An 18,340-nucleotide genomic window follows, 5' to 3' on the forward strand; every position below is an offset into this window, starting at 1 on the left:
GGACCCGATAAAAGCCTGTTTGGAAAACCCAAACATGAGAGTTGATTGAGGAATAAACTTAGGTCTTGATTTATCAAAACCTAAGTTCTAAATATAAATATCTCTCCTCCCCTAAGCTCTCGGCGCAAAAACCCTTGCCTTTGCCCGTGCCCTAGCTTCCCCTCCTCCCCCTCGCGGTGCCGAACTCCCCTTTTCCTCCTCACCTCCGCCCGACGCCGCTCCCTCCTCAATCGCCGGCCCCTCCATCCTTCCTTTTCTCCTCAGTCGACGACACCCTTGCAATCTTGAAGCCGCAGCGCCGCCGCCTCCTTTTCTCATCGCGGATGCCAAGTACTCACCGGAAGCCGAAGCCGCCACCATCTCCCTCTTCCGTGCCCTAGTATCGTCTCCTCTGCTCTAGGATTGGTCTTCACTCTCGGTCTACCCTTCCTTCAATGAATCGCCGCCGGGCAGTAGAGATTCGGCTTGGGACCGAGTTCACCTACAAAATTCCCTTCTCCGCTTGATCTGAGCCGCGTGAGGTGGTTCTGTCATCGAGTGCCTCACCATAAAGGTTCGGCTGCAAATTTCCAGCAGCAGGTATCACCGGCGGGGAGCCTCAGCAGTTGTTTTCCGGTCGTGAATCAGTAGGTAAGACCTTTACAACTTCATGAGTTTGGTCTGATGATCTGGGAGTGGGATTTAGTTGGATTGTGTTATGATTAGAGTGATTACAATTGCTTCTAGCTTTGTAGAAACTCCGGTCGTGGATATGTGGCAGAGGGCAGCACCACTGTGCTTGTGCCGGCAGTAACACCTCCTGGCAGTGGGTCAACCGAGGTGAGACTATTGTAGAGTAATGCGTTGGGTTATGAATACTTAGTGTTAATTGAATCTATATCGGCATTATTTTGTATTTAGGGAAGAAATTCATGTTTTGGTAACCCTAATTGTTGTAGTGTAAAGCCGGGGGTTTGGATTTGTTTGAGTAGAACAATAATGGGGATTAGTAGAGGGTAATGAATGAGCTCGGATTAGTTACTTGTTTCGAATAATGGTTTAGCTATATAAATTCTTACGAATTTGGTAAAAATTGTAATGTTGACGCAGGATTTTAATCGAGGCTGGTGTCGTGACGAAGTTGATATTTGATTCGATCTACATATAAGGCGGGTACTTCTTGCTTTATTTTCTTTTAGTACTTGACCTTAGTGCATGAATTATTTTGGATAAGGATTGTTTACCTTGACTCCACTCTTATTTTCCTACGCTTGATACTTCCACGCAATCTTTGAGAAATTCATTCCATATCTATACAGTCTCTTGTTGTTGTCCATTATCAGTAGCAGATACTAGATACCATGTTTGTATGTTTTGACCGTTGCTTATTTATGTACAATATTGAGCATGCTGGCTTCATGTAGCATACCTGTTTCTACTTATATATATATATATGATGACTGTTGCATTGTTCGCATCATGTCATTGCATGCATGCCGCACCCTCGGCCACTCGAGAGAGTGGTAGCTGGAGTTGATGCCGCTTGTCATGTCCTGCCGCACTCGGCCACTCGTGTGAGTGGTAGCTGGAGTACGAGCAGCAGGGACCCCGTCGCAGATGTAGCTAGTTAGTTACTATGCAACTGTCCCCTCGGCCACTTGTGTGAGTGGTAGCTGGAGTGGTGTACAGTCTGTCACTGACCCGGCCTCTCGACCATACAGGGGTCATGGTGCAGAGAGGTGGGCGGGAGTGACCATCCGTGCATACGCTGTTGTTATTATGTTTGTTTTTGCTGCTGCTGGTTATATATGCTGTTATTGCTTACTTACTGTCGTCGTTCACATATGCTGATATGCTTACTTGTGTTGAGATATGTTCTCGTTGTAGATGTCTAGTCATTGAAAATTGGTATATACCTTGCTTATTACCTTTGTAGTTATGAACAGTAATGTAGCAGATTAGTACCAGTTCTGACCTACTATACCTAGCCTAGGATATGGTTTCATGTATGAGCATTTGTTTTGGTTCTTTTGTAGTATCTGCTATTTCCTGTATGAGACTATATACTCTTGGCTCGCTTTCTACTTGTATTTTATGTTCATGCACTATCTTTCCTTACCCGCTGAGTTCCAATACTCACCACCTCGCAATTTGGTTTTCTTTCGCCAGGTAATAGGTAGATGAGTCATGGATGCTTGGAGAGATGCCGGCTGCCAGTCCTGGGTCCTACGTCACACTCGAGGATAATTTTCGTTTTGGTTTTGTTATCGTTTGGGGTGGTATATTGATTTTGTGTATTTGGTTTTTCAATAAGTCGATGTGAATTTTGGGTCAAGTCTGTGATGACAGGTATTTTATTAGTGTCGTTGTTGGTTTTACGTTCGTATCGTTTCACGTCTTCCGCTGCTGTGTGTTTTGGATTCAGCCGTGTAGGCTTATTAAACTGCGTGGTTATATTGTTTTTATTCTATGTATGTTCCAGCCGTGTGGGCTGATGGTTATCTAGATGTTGTATGTGTATTTAATGCCTCAGATTGTCACCCGTACAGGAGAGATGTTGCCGGATTTTTGTTTGGCAAGGACTCCTCTGGGGCGTGACAATTTAGTGGTATCAGAGCTCAGGTTGCGAAGCCTATTTTTATGTTTCAGATGTTGCGATTTGTTTTTAGTGTTTTGGATTTTCGAGTTAATCTGATACCAATTTAGTGGTATCAGAGCCCAGGTTGTGAAGCCTATTTTTTTTATGTTTCAAATTTTGCGATTTATTTTTTTCGTGTACCGTATTTTCGAGTTAATCTGATACCAATTTAGTGGTATCAGAGCAGTTTCGGTCTTGTTTCGGTTTATGATTATTTTCGAGTTAATCTGATACCAACTTAGTGGTATCAGAGCATGGTTCGAGTTAAATGCTATGTTTTGTGTTTTGGGATTTCGATCTTGTTTTGATTTATGATTTTTTTTTTTTTTTTGAGTTAATCTGATACCAATTTAGTGGTATCAGAGCCATAGGTTTACGAGTCTTATTTTCAGTGTTTTGGATTTCCGAATGTTGGGTTGTATTTTTCGGATTTCGATCTTGTTCGATTTATGATTTTCGGTGTTCCGATTATTTTGTTTCCCCTTTGTAAGTTGATACCTCGATATGATTCTCGAGTTGTGGGACCAGGTAGCGGCAGGAATCTCCAAGCTATAGAAGGTATGTTTGTCTAATGTCATCGTACATATTTATTATTACTTGACCAGTGGTTTATACCATGTATGATTTGTGCTGTGTCAGTCATTGGTTAGATCAGATATTGTGATATATTGTCTTTTGATGATCTATTAGTGGATATTAGACTTGATGGTTTATTCTTTAGTCTTTGATGTTGATAGTAACTTAACGAGTATAATGCCTTAATATTTTTGGAGTTGGTGATTTTAGTTGAAGATTAGATTACAGACTTTGTGCCAGTGATCTTATTTTTGGGTATGTTTGTTATACGGACATGAGGTGTCCTTGATATTGCTATTTAGGTTTACAGTGCCCTAGATATTTCTATGGACCTGATGTATAGAGTATAGATTTATTCGCGTTAGTTTGATTAATGGAGGACTAATTTACTCTTATTAGCTTGATCAGTAGGAGACCGACGTACTCTTGCATATGTCTTAGGCTCCCTGTATATATATCAATTATGGAAAGGGAAAATACAAAGGACGATATTGTGAACTTTGAATTCTGTGTGTGTCAACAAGTGAAGGTAGAATATCAGAGTGGCGCAGTGGAAGCAAGATGAGTCCATAACCCATATAAGCATCCTTTTCGGTTAAGGATTTGATCATGACACTATAATGGATTAGTATATGAATATGTTGCTTGGTTATTTCCTTTAGGTGAGGATCCTTAAGTGAGAAGTAAATTTGGGGACCAAATTTTTATTAGTGGGGGAGAATGTAAAATACGGCAACAAAATAATAAAAAAAAATAGGGTTATTTGACAAATAATCTTATTGGAATTTTTAAAAATTTTTAGAAATTTTTCTAGAATTAATCGGAGCTTGTATGATGTATTTAGAGGGGATGCACTAACGGACCCGATAAAAGCCTGTTTGGAAAACCCAAACATGAGAGTTGATTGAGGAATAAACTTAGGTCTTGATTTATCAAAACCTAAGTTCTAAATATAAATATCTCTCCTCCCCTAAGCTCTCGGCGCAAAAACCCTTGCCTTTGCCCGTGCCCTAGCTTCCCCTCCTCCCCCTCGCGGTGCCGAACTCCCCTTTTCCTCCTCACCTCCGCCCGACGCCGCTCCCTCCTCAATCGCCGGCCCCTCCATCCTTCCTTTTCTCCTCAGTCGACGACACCCTTGCAATCTTGAAGCCGCAGCGCCGCCGCCTCCTTTTCTCATCGCGGATGCCAAGTACTCACCGGAAGCCGAAGCCGCCACCATCTCCCTCTTCCGTGCCCTAGTATCGTCTCCTCTGCTCTAGGATTGGTCTTCACTCTCGGCCTACCCTTCTTTCAATGGATCGCCGCCGAGCAGTAGAGATTCGGCTTGGGACCGAGTTCACCTACAAAAATTCCCTTCTCCGCTTGATCTGAGCCGCGTGAGGTGGTTCTGTCATCGAGTGCCTCACCATAAAGGTTCGGCTGCAAATTTCCAGCAGCAGGTATCACCGGCGGGGAGCCTCAGCAGTTGTTTTCCGGTCGTGAATCAGTAGGTAAGACCTTTACAACTTCATGAGTTTGGTCTGATGATCTGGGAGTGGGATTTAGTTGGATTGTGTTATGATTAGAGTGATTACAATTGCTTCTAGCTTTGTAGAAACTCCGGTCGTGGATATGTGGCAGAGGGCAGCACCACTGTGCTTGTGCCGGCAGTAACACCTCCTGGCAGTGGGTCAACCGAGGTGAGACTATTGTAGAGTAATGCGTTGGGTTATGAATACTTAGTGTTAATTGAATCTATATCTGCGTTATTTTGTATTTAGGGAAGAAATTCATGTTTTGGTAACCCTAATTGTTGTAGTGTAAAGCCGGGGGTTTGGATTTGTTTGAGTAGAACAATAATGGGGATTAGTAGAGGGTAATGAATGAGCTCGGATTAGTTACTTGTTTCGCATACTGGTTTAGCTATATAAATTCTTACGAATTTGGTACAAATTGTAATGTTGACGCAGGATTTTAATCGAGGCTGGTGTCGTGACGAAGTTGATATTTGATTCGATCTACATATAAGGCGGGTACTTCTTGCTTTATTTTCTTTTAGTACTTGACCTTAGTGCATGAATTATTTTGGATAAGGATTGTTTACCTTGACTCCACTCTTATTTTCCTACGCTTGATACTTCCACGCAATCTTTGAGAAATTCATTCCATATCTATACAGTCTCTTGTTGTTGTCCATTATCAGTAGCAGATACTAGATACCATGTTTGTATGTTTTGACCGTTGCTTATTTATGTACAATATTGAGCATGCTGGCTTCATGTAGCATACCTGTTTCTGCTTATATATATATATATGATGACTGTTGCATTGTTCGCATCATGTCATTGCATGCATGTCAACGACCCTCCCGCGGTCGAGAGAGTCGTTGACCGTGTCGCATCCTCGGCCACTCGTGTGAGTGGTAGCTGGAGTACGAGCAGCAGGGACCCCGTCGCAGATGTAGCTAGTTAGTTACTATGCAACTGTCCCCTCGGCCACTTGTGTGAGTGGTAGCTGGAGTGGTGTACAGTCTGTCACTGACCCGGCCTCTCGACCATACAGGGGTCATGGTGCAGAGAGGTGGGCGGGAGTGACCATCCGTGCATACGTTGTTGTTATTATGTTTGTTTTTGCTGCTGCTGGTTATATATGCTGTTATTGCTTACTTACTGTCGTCGTTCACATATGCTGATATGCTTACTTGTGTTGAGATATGTTCTCGTTGTAGATGTCTAGTCATTGAAAATTGGTATATACCTTGCTTATTACCTTTGTAGTTATGAACAGTAATGTAGAAGATTAGTACCAGTTCTGACCTACTATACCTAGCCTAGGATATGGTTTCAGGTATGAGCATTTGTTTTGGTTCTTTTGTAGTATCTGCTATTTCCTGTATGAGACTGTATACTCTTGGCTCGCTTTCTACTTGTATTTTATGTTCATGCACTATCTTTCCTTACCCGCTGAGTTCCAATACTCACCACCTCGCAATTTGGTTTTCTTTCGCCAGGTAATAGGTAGATGAGTCATGGATGCTTGGAGAGATGCCGGCTGCCAGTCCTGGGTCCTACGTCACACTCGAGGATAATTTTCATTTTGGTTTTGTTATCGTTTGGGGTGGTATATTGATTTTGTGTATTTGGTTTTTCAATAAGTCGATGTGAATTTTGGGTCAAGTCTGTGATGACAGGTATTTTATTAGTGTCGTTGTTGGTTTTACGTTCGTATCGTTTCACGTCTTCCGCTGCTGTGTGTTTTGGATTCAGCCGTGTAGGCTTATTAAACTGCGTGGTTATATTGTTTTTATTCTATGTATGTTCCAGCCGTGTGGGCTGATGGTTATCTAGATGTTGTATGTGTATTTATTGCCTCAGATTGTCACCCGTACAGGGGAGATGTTGCCGGATTTTTGTTTGGCAAGGACTCCTCTGGGGCGTGACATTGTTTCTTTCGCTTTATCCAAACTAAAGGGGGCAAAATTCAGCTTACCACCTTTGATTGTGGAGGGCTTGATGTTCCCTTTTGTAATAAGTAACATTGACACTCCCCTAGATGGCTCCTATGGTATGTATAAACATTTTGAACTATATTTACCAATTGGGCTATCTCCTCTATAATGATGCACAATTCTTGTGTTTCAGCTGATGCTCTTCTTCCGGCTTTCATGTATAAGAACACTACTATGACTAAGTCTTTTCTGAATAATCTCGGAGAAAAATGGCTGCAGGCTTGCCGAGCTAATCTTAATTCATCTACCCTGGGTCTGCTATCTAAAGAAGAGCAAAAAGCAGAAGCTGTGGTGGCTATGGAAGAGGAAGAGGAACAACCCTTTATTGCCTTAGTCAAGAAACCCAGGCTTACCGAGGATGTTCCTTTTAGCGACCTCTTTGGTACTTTTGTGCAAGCTCCCCTCATTCCGGCGCCTATTTCTTTTGAGAGAGGTAAGGCACCAATGCCCCCTACCCATATTATCTCCAATCCTACTCTTAGGATGATGAGACCGGCTCTACTTATCCCCTCCTCTTCTGTTATTGTTTCAGCTTCTTCTGCTTCTGAGATGGCTGTTATCCCCTCTATATCCTCTCTGCCACTTACACTGGTCTTACCTCCTTTGGCCTCTGGGCCATGAGATAAACAAACACCTTGCCGGAGATCTACTCCAAGTGCAAGGCCCTCAGCGATTCTTGCTTCGACAACTGAATCAACACCCCTTGCATTACCACCTTCCATCCCCTCTAGTTCTTCCTCTACTGCTCTTATTTCTACTACTTTTTTCCCATCTATTACGTCTTCTTCCTGTTGGTTAGTCCTAGGAAAGCGTACCGGTTCCACTGTACAAAACTTTTTGTACAAGTGTCGAACCTTTCCTTAAATAACCTATTGTGTTCTTTAGAAGGTAAATTATGAATCACAAACGGAACTTAACATCATTGATTCCAAATTTCACTTATCTGTTCTTAATGGTTAAGATTTGAATCGCAAGCGGAACTTAACACTATTGATTCAAATCCACCTATGTTATTAATTCCATTAAATATTAATTTTTAAAATTAGATTCCAGGACTGCATGGCGAGGCACATGACCTTCTTGGATAACGGAGCAACCACAACTGCCTAGACAAAGCCTTTTAAGGAAAGTAAATATTTAATTTCCTAAAATAACTCTAGGTTAACCAAAAAGAACAATCGAATCAAAAATTCGAAAAAGAAGAAAACACAAACTCGAAAAACTAATTCGAAAAACAAGATCTAATTGCCTCTTGTGTTTGGAATTCTTACAAAGAAAATAACTAGTATGATGCGGAAGAAAATTACTAGTTATACCTTCTCTTTGCAAGCTAATGACCTCGAGATCTTCTGCCGTATTCCTCGCCTCGCCTTGGACGTCGTGTGGGCGACGATCTTCCAAGATGAACACCACCCAAAAGCTTTCTTCCTCTTCTTCTAAAAATCAGCCACCACCACCACCAAGGAGAAGAGAGCAAAAGGGAAAAGAGAAGGGAGAGAGAGGGTCGGCCACTTGAGATTCTCCAAGCAAGAGAATAAGAATTGTGTCTCATGAAGCCTCCTCACCCCTTCTTTTATATTAGTTGCCCAAGGCAAATATGGGAAGAATTTTTACAAAAATTAAAATCTTCCTCTAGCTTTTCCTTTTCCCTTTTAATTTTCCTTTTCTTTCCTCTTGATTGAATCAATAACCAAAAATAAATTTGATGATTTTATTTTTTGTAATATGGCCGGCCACCTTGCTTGGGCACCAAGCAAGGGTGGCCGGTCCCCATAAGAGGAAAGGAATAATTTTTTTTATAAAAGTTTACAAGAAGAAAAACTCTTATAAAATTTTACAAGCTCTCTTTCCTAATGTATGAGTTAAAAAAGAAAAGTTCTAAAAATTAAACCCATGTTTTAAAATTTAAAACTTCTTTTATAAAATTTTCTTTTTTAACATGATGATAGAAAATTTAAATTTTAAAATTTATCCTCCTTTTTTTCTTAAACCATGAGGATGGTTAAAATAGGAAAGTTTTAAAATCTTTTAAATATTCTTTTAAAACATGTGGCCAAATTCAAATAAGGAAAGTTTTAAAAATTAAAATCTCTCTTTTAAAACTTATAGTTTTCTACAAAGAGAAGATTTAAAAAATTCAAAACAACGCTACTTGTTTGAACTATTGTGGCCGACCCTTACTAGCTTGGTCACCAAACAATAGGGCCAACCCCTATAGAAGAGGATGTGGCCGGCCCTTGCTTGGTCACCAATCATGGACCGGCCCCCTTCTTGGACACCAAGAAGAGCCTTACATTTGAATGAACTTGCGGTTATAATGAGGCTACGATAGGGACCTAGAGGAGAAATTGGTTTTGGCCTTCCGATGAGCTTGAGTATCCTGTGCTCGCCCCGAACACACAACTCAAGTTCATCGATAATAACTCATTCCACTAGAGAGTTATTATCGCAATACTGCACCAATCCCAAATTACATTATGGGCTCTTTCTTATCATGAGTGTGTTAGTCTCCCTGTGTTTAAGATAACGAATGCCCACTAATTAAGTAAGTTACTGACAACTCATTTAATTAATATCTAGCTCCAAGAGTAGTACCACTCAACTTCATTATCATGTCGGACTAAGTCCACCTGCAGGGTTTAACATGGCAATCCTTATGAGCTCCTCTTGGGAAGATTCTCAACCTAGATAACTAGGACACATATTCCTTCTATAATCAACAACACACACTATAAGTAATATCATTTCCTAACTTATCGGGCATATTGATTTATCGAGCTAAACCTCACCCTTTGATAAGTCAAAGAAATAAATATTAAATATATATGCTTGTTATTATATTAGGATTAAGAGCACACACTTTCATAATAACTAAGTGTTGGTGCAATCGACCTCCAAGGTTTTAATGTCAGACAAATATGTTTAAGTATACTTAAGTTGTTTAAGGAGCTTGATCAAAGGAAGTCCTAGTTGTAGGCTAGGCAAGGAGAGAGAAATCTTGGTATATCGTGGAAGCTAGGTGGATAGGTCTGGAGGACTTGATCCCTGGGTAGCTGAATACTGAATCCTAGTTGTAGGCTAGGTAAGGGAAATCTCGGTATGTCGTTGAAGCCAAGTGGATAGGTCTGGAGGACTTGATCCCTGGGTAGCCGAATACTGAGTCTTGGTGAGTGAAGCCAAGTGGAGAAAATACTAGGGGGTGGTAACCTTAGGTAACGAGAAGTCTTGGAGGAGTGAACTCCAAGCAAGGTTGATCGGATGGTTTCCGGTCGACCACGCGCGGTCGACCAGACTAGCGGATCTCGGTAAATCTAGGTTTAGGTTTACCATTATTTTCTGTGTTATTATTATTGCTGTTCGCTAATATGGTATTGCAGGAAAAGTCTTAGTGGATCAGGCGATCAGACACTGAGCAGACAAAAGACCAAACATGTTTGGAGGATCATGTTTGGCAGGTAAGTTGAGGTATGCTACTGGAGGAGCGACAGTAAGGTCGGGTTCCCGAAGGGAACAACTTTAGGTCGCTGATCCAACTGAAGAAACCGGGAAGGTTTCCAAGTTGAGATCAAGACAGTTCTACTGTCTATATTACTCATGCATTATATTACTGTGCTAACATTTGTTTTGCAGGAATATTGTTTAAACTCTGTTTTGCAGATTCGGCCTGATCGGTCGATCGAACAGGAGGATCGGTCGACCGAACCAGCTTAACTTATACCAGAGATCAGTTCAGATCAAACTGATTCCAAGTCAGATCAAAGCTTGATCGGTTGACCGAACCATAAGATCGGTCGACCGAACCATGATGACTCAGCTTATCCAGTTCATTGGCACCGATCAGTAGCAAATGAAAGAAGAGCTGATCGGTCGACCGAACCTAGGGATCGGTCGACCGATCCAATCAAAATTAATTGTCCATTAATGAAGATCTCTGTAGATTTCGACGAACAGGGAAATAGACTGTTCGGTCGAATGAAAAAGGGGTTCAGTCGATCGAACCATTAAAGATCAGTAAATGCAAAAGATCGAGCTAGCTTCGGACTTCATCCAAAATGGAAGGGAGCAGGTTCGGTCGACCGAACGTCCAAAGTTCTTATAAAACATGCTCGAAGCCAGAAGCAAAAGAATAACTTTCTGATCATTTTTCAAGCCTTTTCTCTGCGTACGGATTGTGCTACAAGTCATCGACTCTGCTAAACTACTCCATCCGAAAGTACCGACCGAGCTTCAACCTACACTCATACTTGTCGGTATATTTTCATATAGCATTTAATTTCTATAAGATAATAGGATTATTACTATCTTATTCTATTTGTACTTGTACGATCTGCTTCTCTCCGAGGATTTCGGAGAGAAGAGTTATAGTGGTTTGCTCACCGGTGCGGTCAAGGACCGCGAGCCTTCGAGTAGGAGTCGAGCTAGACTCTGAACGAAGTAAATAACCTTGTTTCATTTATTATTTCCGCTGCACGACTTTGGTTTTAAAAGGTTAAAGAAAAAGTTTTAAAGGCGCGATATTCACCCCCCCCCCCCTCTATCGCTTCAAACGATCTATCACTAAGGTCTAGTTCTTTTATTAAGTCAGTACAAAAAGAACTTACCTAAAATGATCCTACTCAATACACTTAGAGTGTACTAGTGTAATTTATTAGTCAAGATAAACTAATACTTAATTACGCTACGACTATACTAATGGTTTGTTCCTTTCCATCTTAGTCGTGAGCAACTATTTATAATTTATAAAGAACCGACAACATGATCTTCTGTGTGTGACACCACACACCATGTTGTCTACAATATAAATTAATTGAACAATTACATTTAACAAATAAATGTAGATATTGACTAATGTGGATCTTTTATTTCAAAAATAAATGTTTACAAAAGCTAGGCTTTTAGTATACACTCTAACAATCTTCCACTTATATTAAAAGACTAAGCTGCTATATCTGTTGCCATACATCTGATTCTCATCCCCTCCATATGCCGATCAAAAGCTTTCGCCAGAAGGGCCTTTGTGAAAGGATCTGCCAGACTATCTGCTGATGCAATCTTATCGACGATAACTTCTCCTCGCTTGACGATATCTCGTATCAGGTGGTACTTACGTTCTATATGTTTGCTTGCCTTATGGGCTCGTGGTTCATTCGAGTTTGCAACTGCACCGCTATTATCACAATAAATTGTGATGATCTTGGGCAAACCAGGAATCACATCTAAGTCCATTAGAAAGTTCTTGAGCCATACAGCTTCTTTGGCTGCCTCAGAGGTTGCCACATACTCAGCTTCCATGGTTGAGTCCGAGATGCATTTCTGCTTAACACTCCTCCATGCAATGACTCCACCTCCTAGAGTAAACACATAGCCTGACGTAGACTTATTATTGTCCCTATCTGATTGGAAGCCCGAATCCGTGTAACCCAAAGGGAGCAAATCGTCTACTTGGTAGACTAGCATATAATCTCTAGTCCTTCTCAGGTACTTTAATATATGCTTCACATCAGTCCAATGTCCTTGTCCAGGGTTACTCTGATATCTGCTAACCATGCCCACGACAAAACAGATATCAGGTCTCGTACACAACATTGCATACATAAGGCTTCCTACAGCCGAAGCATAAGGAACTACCTTCATGTCCTCTATCCCATTTGATGTCTTCGGAGACATCTCTTTAGATAAGGCCACTCCATGCCTAAAAGGTAAGAAACCTTTCTTGGAGTTTTGCATGCTAAAACGAGCAAGGATTGTATCTATATATAAAGCTTGTGATAGACACAACATTCTTTTCTTGCAATCCCTTATAACTTTGATCCCAAGAATGTGTGCACATTCTCCTAAGTCCTTCATATCAAATTTTTTGGACAACCATACCCTTACGTCCGATAATACCTTGACATTATTGCCAATTAACAAAATATCATCTACGTATAGTACATGAAATACCACCACGTTTCCGTTACACTTCTTGTATACACAAGACTCATCCGGACACTGAATAAATCCATATGACTGGATTACTTCATAAAACCGGATGTTCCAAGATCTTGAAGCTTGCTTCAGTCCATAAATGGACCGATTAAGCTTGCACACTAGATGCTCTTTGCCCTTTTCAATGAACCCTTCTGGTTACTTTATATGGATGTTTTCTTCAAGATTTCCATTAAGGAAAGCTGTCCTGACATCCATTTGCCAAATCTCATAATCCATATGAGCGGCAATGGATAAGAGTATCCGGATAGACTTTAGCATAGCTACCGGTAAAAAAGTCTCCTCATAATCGATTCCCTCTTTCTGAGTATACCCTTTCGCAACAAGCCTTGCATTGAAGGTTTCTACCTTCCCATTTGTCCCTCTTTTCCTTTTATAGATCCACTTGCATCAAATGGATTTTACACCATCAGGTGGTTCTACAAGCTCCCAGACCTTATTAGAATACATAGATTCTATTTCAGAATTCATTGCCTTTTGCCAAGATACTGCATCTATTTCTTGGAGTGCTTCGTCATATGTCCGGGGATCAGGTTCATATTTACCCGGGATCAAGTCCGAAGACTATCCTAAAAATATGAATCTCTCAGGTTGTCTTACAACCCTCTCACTACGACGAGGCACTGTCTCTGGCTGTGTATCATGTGTGACACGTGTTGCAGTTTCTTGTGGTACTTCATCTTGTACTGTTGGTATTAAAGTAGACGTATCCTCTCTTATTTCTTCTAAAACTATTTCACTCATGGGCTTATGGTTCATTACATAATCTTCTTCTAAAAATCAAGCATTGGTGCTAACAATGATCTTCTGATTTTTAGGATTATAAAATAAACCACCTTTCGTTCCTTTAGGATATCCCACAAATAGACAAACTTCTGTACGTGATTCCAACTTGTTAGTATCTCCCTTCAGCACATGTCCTGGACTACCCCATATCCGGATATGATTCAGACTAAGCATACGCCCATTCCATAATTCCATGTGAGTAGAAGGAACTGTTTTAGAAGGTACCATATTCATAATGTACACTGCTGTTTCTAGAGCATATCCCCAAAACGAATTTGGTAATTCTGAATAACTCATCATTGATCTAACCATTTCTATAACAGTCCTATTCCTTCATTCTGCCACACCATTCTGTTGGGGTGTACCAGGTGTAGACAATTGGGATTGAATCCCGACTTCTGATAAGTAATTCCTAAACTCTCCAAAGAGGTATTCACCACCACGGTCAGACCGTTGTGTCTTGATACTTTTACCAAGATGTTTCTCCACATCAACCCTATATTCTTTGAACTTGACAAAGCATTCAGACTTACGGCGCATCAAGTAAATGTATTCGTATCTTGAATAATTATCTATAAAGGAGATGAAGTATTCATAACCACCTCTTTCCTGGATAGACATAGGACCACACAAATCAGAATGAACCAGTTCTAAAGCATCTTTGGCTCTATACCCCTTGGCCTTAAAATGTCTCTTGGCCATTTTACCTTCCAAGTAGGATTCACATGTTGGAAAGTTTTCCAACTCTAATGAACCCAAGAGTCCATCGGCTACAAGCCTTTGAATCCTACTTAAGTTAATATGACCAAGCCTTAGATGTCAAAGATATGTTTGGTTCATTTCCGAAGGTTCTTTTCTCTTATTAGAGTTAGAAGATGTGTTATTAATTTCCATATTTTGCTTTGTGGGAGAAATTGGATTTAAAGTATATAAATTGCCAACCAATGCACCAGAACAGATAATCACCTTATTTCTCTTTCTAACAACATTGTTACTAAAGAAAACAAAATATCCATCCAAATACAGTTTAGAAACTGAAATTAAATTTTTTCTAAAACTGGGTACATAAAGATAATTTCTTAAAATCAAATTTCTATTCCTATCAAAAGATAAGTAGACGTCTTCCACTGCAACGGTCGCCACCTTAGTAGCGTTACCCATGTAGACGGTTATCTCTCCTTCAAATAGTCATCGGATTTCCTGGAACCCCTGCAAGGAATTGCAGACATGATCAGTGGCTCCCGTATCTATACACCAGGTGTTGGTAGATAACACCGCTAAACATGTTTCAACTACTAGAGCATGAGATATACCTTTATTGTTCTGATTCCTACGAGGACAGTTTGCTTTCCAATGTCCTGACTACTTGCAGATGAAGCACTTGCCCTTCGGCTTTTTCATTCCAGCTTTCTGTCTTGTACCTTGAGGTTTATTCACCTTCTTTGCTGAAAAGACCTGTTTCTTCTTCTTTTTGCCTTTTGACTTAGAAGTAGGACCATTTTCAGCATAGTGAATCTGAGAACTGTGATGAAATATTCCTTCTGCTGCCTGTAGTTCTGTTAGAAGTTCTGCCAACGTATACTCTCTTTTGTTCATGTTATAGTTCAGGCAGAACTGCTCAAAACTTCTGGGTAGTGTTTGGAGAATTATATCGACCTGGGTTTCCCCATCGATTTCTCCTCTAAGGACTTGTATTTCATTCAGATAAGCCATCATTTTGAGGATATGATCCCTTACGGGTGTCCCCTCAGACATGGTGGCTGTCATTAGCTTTCTCATTGCCTCTTGCCTAGTAGTCCGACTCTGATGCCCAAAGAGTTCTTTGAGATTGTTCATTATATTATAAGCTGTTGGTAAATCTTGATGCTAATGTTGCAATACATTTGACATTGAAGCCAAAATGTAACACCGCGCCATCTAATCAACTTTTACCCATTTCTTATGATACTCAATCTCCTCTGGGGTAGAGTCACCATCAGGTGCATCAAGGCAAGCATCAGTCAGTACAAACTTATAGCTTTCAGCAGTAAGAACAATATCCAGGTTTCTTTTCCAATCAATATAGTTTGGACAAGTAAGTTTGTTTTCTTTCAGTATAATGGCCAGTGGGTTGAAAGTCATCCTAAGAATCACAAAATAAACTTTGGTCAAGACTCTAAATTTAGAATAATATTGATTCCTCAAACAATAATATTTTAAATTAACCAACACCTCAAATCACCGTGAATATTGCATGCCACGTTAGTGTGGACGTATACAAATTCAACATTTGTAAGAGGAGGGTGTGACCCATTAATTTTATTATCTTGCCTTCCTAACTTTATGACAAATAAAATTAATAGTTGGCTTCACTTTGGTCACACAATACAATAGCAGTGACTCTGTTGAGGAGGATACTATTGAATGCGTCTAAGTGCATACAATTACTTGATACTATGTCCATTACATAGGATTGTGCCCCTTCAGTTGGAGAAGATCACACGCTCCTAAATAATTTCCTATAACCGTCCTTAAAGGAAGTTTGATCTAGTGATCCGCAACAAACTCATCCGTTGTGGAGGGAGGCACTCAGAGCCAACATGCAAGCTTGTTGTATCACTTACAAACCAGTAATGGAGACCATGGGATTTATTAAAATCCCTCTCCCACTTAGTTATTTAAAAATGAGGATTTTAACCTATGCTAGCATACATCACATGCACATAAACATCACAGTAAATAAAAGCAATAAATTTGGAAATTAATTTTCCAACTATTATGGGCTTTTCCTTCACTGTCTTCACTATGCTCCAACCCTAGCTGCTGCCATCTTTAGCCACCGGCATCAGGTCGAGTTGTCACATCTATCTTGCTTCTTATTCCGTTGCGCCTTTGGTCCTCCAATAGCACCACGCCTCGCAAAGATACGATCCACGACAAATATAGAATTTTACAAATATCGATCCTATATTCCATAAAAGAATGTACATGTATTCTAGATTGAACAAAAATAAAATTCTAAAAACAATACAGCTCCTGCTGTATTTGATACATACAATCATGCACACAAAATAATGCCCTTGACATGTCTAAATCACACACAATATCTAAATGTCATAATAGTTGGAGCCTACAACCACAGAGTTAGCACATCCTACTATTATCCTGCCTAAATTATTTATGACATGTGCATAATTAATTTGAAAACCAAAACACACAGAGGCAAACCCTAGCTCTGATACCAATTGTTGGTTAGTTATAGGAAAACGTACCGGTTCCACTGTACAAAATTTTTTGTACAAGTGTCGAACCTTTCCTTAAATAACCTATTGTGTTCTTTAGAAGTTAAATTATGAATCGCAGACGGAACTTAACATCATTGATTCCAAATTTAACTTATCTATTCTTAACGGTTTAGATTTGAATCGCAAGCGGAACTTAACACTATTGATTAAAATCCACCTACGTTATTAATTCCATTAAATATTAATTTCTAAAATTGGCTTCCAGGACTGCATGGCGAGACACATAACCTTCTTGGATATAGGAGCAACCACAACTGCCTAGACAAGGCCTTTTAAGGAAAGCTAATATTTAATTTCCTAAAATAACTCTAGGTTAACCAAAAAGAACAATCGAATCACAAATTCTAAAAAGAAGAAAACACAAGCTCGAAAAACTAATTCGAAAAACTAGATCTAATTGCCTCTTGTGTTTGGAATTCTTACAAAGAAAATAACTAGAATGATGAGGAAGAAAATTACTAGTTATACCTTCTCTTTGCAAGCTAATGACCTCGAGATCTTCTGCTGTATTCCTCGCCTCGCCTTGGACGTCGTGTGGGTGATGATCTTCCAAGATGAACACCACCCAAAAGCTTCCTTCCTCTTCTTCTAAGAACCGGCCACCACCACCACCAAGGAGAAGAGAGCAAAAGGGAAAAGAGAAGGGAGAGAGAGGGCCAGCCACTTGAAGTTCTCCAAGCAAGAGAATAAGAATTGTGTCTCATGAAGCCTCCTCCCCCTTCTTTTATATTAGTTGCCTAAGGCAAATAAGGGAAGAATTTTTACAAAAATTAAAATCTTCCTCTAGCTTTTCCTTTTCCCTTTTAATTTTTCTTTTCTTTCCTCTTGATTGAATCAATCACCAAAAATAAATTTGATGATTTTATTTTTTATAATATGGCCGGCCACCTTGCTTGGGCACCAAGCAAGGGTGGCCGACCCCCGTAAGAGGAAAGGAATAATTTTTATTTTATAAAATTTTAGAAGAAGAAAAACTCTTATAAAATTTTACAAGCTCTCTTTCCTAAAGTAGGAGTTAAAAAAAGAAAGTTCTAAAAATTAAAACCATGATTTAAAATTTAAAACTTCTCTTATAAAATTTATTTTTTTAACATGATGATAGAAAATTTAAATTTTAAAACTTATCCTCCTTTTTTTCTTAAACCATGAGGATGGTTAAAAAAGGAAAGTTTTAAAATCTTTTAAACTATCTTTTAAAACATGTGGCCTAATTCAAATAAGGAAAGTTTTAAAAATTAAAATCTCTCTTGTAAAACTTATAGTTTTCTACAAAGAGAAGATTTTAAAAATTCAAAACAACCCTTCTTGTTTGAACTATTGTGGCCGGCCCCTACTAGCTTGGTCACCAAGCAATAGGGTCGGCCCCTATAGAAGAGGATGTGGCCGGCCCTTGCTTGGTCACCAAGCATTGGACCGGCCCCCTTCTTGGACACCAAGAAGAGCCTTACATTTGGATGAACTTGAGGCTATAATGAGGCTACGACAGGGACCTAGAGGAGAAATTAGTTTTGGCCTTCCGATGAGCTTGAGTTTCCCGTGCTCGCCCCGAACACACAACTCAAGTTCATCGATAATAACTCATTCCACTAGAGAGTTATTATC

The sequence above is a fragment of the Zingiber officinale genome, chromosome 10A, assembly GCF_018446385.1.
Source record: "Zingiber officinale cultivar Zhangliang chromosome 10A, Zo_v1.1, whole genome shotgun sequence".
Lineage (NCBI taxonomy): Eukaryota > Viridiplantae > Streptophyta > Magnoliopsida > Zingiberales > Zingiberaceae > Zingiber > Zingiber officinale.